This window comes from Cebus imitator, unplaced genomic scaffold (assembly GCF_001604975.1).
Source record: "Cebus imitator isolate Cc_AM_T3 unplaced genomic scaffold, Cebus_imitator-1.0 Scaffold214, whole genome shotgun sequence".
Taxonomy (NCBI): Eukaryota; Metazoa; Chordata; class Mammalia; order Primates; family Cebidae; genus Cebus; species Cebus imitator.
This window is the reverse complement of record NW_016107529.1, coordinates 2,995,053-3,000,104: the sequence shown is the minus strand read 5'-3', so window position 1 is coordinate 3,000,104 and position 5,052 is coordinate 2,995,053. Positions and strand designations below refer to the sequence as shown.

The 5,052-nt window shown below is 42.1% G+C and overlaps 1 protein-coding gene across 1 annotated transcript in view; it reads right to left on the bottom strand.

The window, feature by feature from the left end:
• The window catches only part of ZFYVE9 (zinc finger FYVE-type containing 9), a 217,410-nt gene that overhangs the window by 129,454 nt on the left and 82,904 nt on the right, over positions 1-5,052 (bottom strand). The gene's annotated exons all lie outside the window — the stretch shown is intronic.

Sequence of the window (5,052 nt, the reverse complement as noted above, 5' to 3'; positions counted from 1 at the left end):
AAAAATTTGCTGGACGTGGTGCTGCGCATCTGTAGTCCCAGCTACTCAGGAGGCTCAACCCAGGAGAATCACCTGAACCCAGGAGGCAGAGGTTGCAGTAAGCCGAGATCGTGCCACTGCATTCCAACCTGGTGACAGACTGAGACTACATCTCAAAAAACAAAAAATTTATCACCATCTATAAATACACTTCAGTGTGATTGTCAATCTCTCCCACCAGACTGTAGGTACCACAGGGCACCCACCAGACTGTGTTCACCATGTATTCCTGGTAATTCACATAGAGCCTGATGTACTAATGTGGTATCCATTTTAATTAATACCTGTGGAATGAATAAATGAACAGTGTATAAGCAGCTAGTCAAGTTGTTCTGAACTCCAACTACGGTAACTGACTCAAACAAGCATCAAAAATGAATGCTAAACTATTAAGTAACTGGTTATTGGGGAAGAAACTATTCACAGTCCCTCAGAGTATCAGTCTACAGGTAAATGGGTAATTTCAAAGAAGGAAACGTATGTTTACAATGAGAAGATATGGCAATCATCAACTTAGCCAAATTATTTAACTCAGTACCACCAACAGTTTAACAAACTGACATTATGCACTTTCCAATACGATGCAATGAGAAATAAAACATCACCCATACAATATTCTTGCCCAAATATGTAGCCTGAATTTAATCCTGGGGAGACAATATGATAAATCTAGAATGTGAGGCATTCTATATCTGATCTGAACTTTCCAAAATATTAAATGTGGCTGGGTGCAGTGACTCACATCTATAATCCCAGTACTTTGGGAGGTCGAGGTGGAGGATTGGATTGCTTGAGCCCAGAAGTTCAAGAGCAGCCTGGACAACATAGCAAGGTCCCATCTCAACAAAAATAAAAATAAAAATTAGCCAGGTGTGGTGGTGCAGTTATGAAAGAGACTGAGGTGGAAGAATCATTTAAGCCTAGAAGTTCGAGGTTACAGTGAGCTATGACTGCACCATTGCATTCTAGCCTAGGTGACAAAGCAAGACCTCGTGTTTAAAAAAAAAAAAAAAGAATATGATTTTTTTTTAAAAAGGAAAAAACAAGATAATTCTCAACCAGAACAGACAAAACATTAAATAACCAAGTGCCAACCGGTGCGGTGGCTCACACCTTTAATCCCAGCACTTTGGGAGGCTTAGGCAGGTGGATCACAAGGTCAGTAGTTCGAGACCAGCCCAGCCAACATGGAGAAACCCCATCTCTACTAAAAATACAAAAAAGTAGCTGGGCACGATGGTGCAAGCCTGTAATCCCAGCTACTCAGGAGGCTGAGTCAGAAGAATCACTTGAACCCAGGAGGCGGAAGGTGTGGTGAGCCATGATCCCGCCATTGCACTCCAGCCTGGACAAGAGGGAAACTCTGCCTCAAAAAAAAAAAAAAAAAAAACCAAGTCATGCACTGACTTGATTCTGGAACAAGAAAACATACATTCAGCATAAAGTAACATTTTGAGAACAATCTCAGAAGAAATTTGGATATGGATTATAACACTGAATTATCATTTTCTTAGATGTAATAATGGCATTCTGATTTTGGAGGAGAATGCCTTACTTGTTCTCTTAGGATGCCTGCTGAAGCGTTTAGAGAGGAAGCATTGTGTTGTCTACAACTAACTTTTAAATGATTCAAGGAAAAAAAAGCAACTTTGTGAGAGTGTATGTGTGGGAAGGGGAGAGACGTGTGCAAAAGGAAAAAATGGTAAAAAACTGGTTAACTCTAGCTGAAGGATATATGGGTCTTAATTGTTTTAGTCTTTCAATTTTTCTGTAGGCTTAAAATTTTTAATAAGAAAAAAGGGCACACTGAGCTGATGAGTAGTAAACATTCCTTCCTTACTCTAAATATACAAATTCTAGACAAAACTAATTAAAGAGTTTAGCACTTTGGAAGGTCAAGGTGGGAGGAACACTTGACACAGAGTTCGAGATCAGCGTGGACAACATAGTGAGACCCCATATCTATAAAAAATTTTAAAATTTTGCTGGTTGTAGTGACACACGCCTGAAATCCTGGCTACTCAAGAGGCTGAGGCAGGAGGACTGCTTGAGCTCAGGAGACAGAGGTTGCAGTGAGCCATGATGGCAGCACTGCAATCCAGCCACAGCAAGAATGAGACCCTGTCTCTAAAACAGTGAGAAAAAAAAGAAAAGAAAAACATTGTAAATAAACAAAATATTTAAAAAGAGTTTAAACAGTCAAATTCAAAAGCAAGAAAGGGAAATACATAAATGCCATAAACCTAGAAGAAAAGCAGGAAGTGAAGAGTGGCGATCCATAGGAGTATCAAAATAGACAGCAACCTTTAAGCCTGGGGCTTGAAAGGGAGCAGGAAGAATAAGAATCACTGGCTGAAAACATAGAAACGTATGCACTGGAAGGGCCAAACTGAGTTTTCTATGTGAAGTCAGGAGCTGGGGAAAAACTCCCCTCAGTGGTGCCAAGACTCAGCAATGGAGAAGGATTGGAATGGAGTGCCAATAAAAATCAACCATGAGAAATTAGAATTCCTACCCTAGTCCTCACTCAGGAGTAAGAATGATATTAAGTCTTCTCATCCAGGAACATAATAGGGTTTATCTTTACGCTAACCCAGCTCTTCCTATAATAATGTTTTTAACTTTAAAAAGTCATTAAATATTAGGTAGCCAGGGGAGAGAATACACGCAACTACAAAGGAGTAGCACAATGAGGATCTCTGTAGTGACAGAATCATGCTGTATCTTAACTGTGATGGTGGTTACACAGCTGCAAAGGCGGCTGGCTGGACTGTGACATCACAGCTGCAGCTACTATAGAAGGGAAAAATGGATTTTGTTGACTTTGGTGGATAACTGATAGTTTTTGCTACAATGGGTGGAAACTTCCTAAAGAGGCAAAGCCTGAAGGATGAGATTTTGACAAGCAAGGCAGAAAAGGGCACTCTCTTCTCGCACTCCCATGTGAAAAGGCTAAAGGAGAAACGGCTTGCCAAATGCAGACTCAGAGTTTTGGTGAAGAAGGTATTAGGTATTGCTGACAAGCGCCTCTGCTCCATCCCCAACTGAAGGGAAAAGGAGTTCAGTTTCCTATCAAACACTGCTGATCCCATGCTTTTCCTTAGAGCTTAACATGGAAAAGTCAGTGAATTTAGCCAGAGTATGCAACGTTCCATTAGTGCCTAGTATAATCAGTTTCTGCAGTCTCTCTCACCTGTATACCCTCCATTTTCTACCTCTTTTGAAAGGAAAATCTTGGGGCCCCAAAATCACTAAGCTAAAGGGAAAAGTCAAGCTGGAAACTACTTAGGGCAAACCTGCCTCCCATTCTATTCAAAGTCACCCTTCTGCTCAGTGAGGTAAAAGCATATCTGATTGCCTCCTTTAAAGAGGCTAATCAGAAACTCAAAAGAATGCAACCATTTGTCTCTAAACTCCCTGTAATCTGGAAGCCCCCTCCCTGCTTCCAGTAGCCCTGCCTTTGCTCGAGTTGTCCCACCTTTCTGGACAGAACCAATATTCATCTTACATATGTTGACAGATGTCTCATGTCGCCCTAAAATGTAGAAAACCATGCTGTGCTCTGACCACCCGGGACACATGCTGTTAGTCATACAGGAGTTAAGAAGAAATCACGTAGGCACACAGTAGGGGTATGAGAGATCTCGGTAAAGCTTTTCTTTTTAATGAAAAGTAGCCCCGAGTAACTTTTCTTTTTTTTTGAGAGGAGTCTCACTCAGTCGCCCAGGCTGTAGTACAGTGGCGCAATCTCGGCTCACTGCAACCTCCGCCTCCCAGGTTCAAGAGATTCTCCTGCCTCAGCCTCCGGAGTAGCTGGTATTATAGGCAAGCGCCACCACGTCTGGCTAATTTTTGTATTTTTAGTAGAGACGGGGTTTCACCACATTGGCCAGGCTGGAAATCATTTTCTAACAAAGAGCAGTCTGTGAAGTCAAGCTGCAGACAAGACAAGCAAGCTGGGAGTTTGCAGACAAGACAAGCAAGCTGGGAGTTTGCACAGGTGAATATAAGCAGAAACTAGGGACTAGACATGTTCAAGATGGAGACACCATCTTCTCTTCTCTGCCAGCCATGTGTACAGTAAGGAGCAGGTAGTTCATTTGCATAATAAGATTAGGGCGGGGCAACCAGCCTTCCCTGCATGTTATGTAAACTTCATACCTGATCGAACCAATCTGTGAGCCCTAAGTAAATCAGACACCACCTCCTCACGCTAGACTATAAAATCCAGGGCATCTACCACATGCCAGTCTTTTCCCTTGGAAGACCCCTCTCTCTCAATAGAAAGCTGTTTTTCTTTCTCTTTTCTTCTGTCCATTAATCCTCTGCTCCTAAACTCCTCCTGTGTGTCAGTGTCCTAAATTTTTCTGGCATGAGATGATATACCCTGGACAACGCAGTTGCTTCATCAAGACCTCTTAAGTGTTCTCAACTCTGGCAAAATAAACTTTCTAAATTAGCTGAGACCTGTCTAAGATACTTGGGGTTCACATCCTTAAATAACGTTTTTTTTTTTTTTGAGACAGTCTCACTCTGTCACCCAGGCTGGAGTGCAACGGCCCCATCTCAGCTCACTGCAACCTCCACCTCCCAGGTTCAAGCTATTCTCTTGCCTCAGCTTCCTGAGTAGTTGGGATTACAGGCGCCCACCACCATGCCCAGCTAATTTTTGTATTTTTAGTAGACACAGAGTTTCGCCATGTTGGTCAGGCTGGTCTCAAACTCCCGACCTTAGGTGATCTGCCCGCCTTTGACCTCCCAAAGTGCTGCGATTACAGGCGTGAGCCACCACACCCAGCTAAATAATCGTAAGACTTGGGAAAAAAAACAACATGACTTCTAGTCAGGAAAAAGTCAAGGATTCCTGCTCTACAACAATTAATACTTCCAGTTTTCTGCTGGAAATTATTCCCTCTATATAATAACTTATCTAGAATAAGCAGACAAAAATACAAAATAAAATAAGTAATTAAATTTACATTTCTGGGCTGGGTGCAGTGGCTCACACCCCCA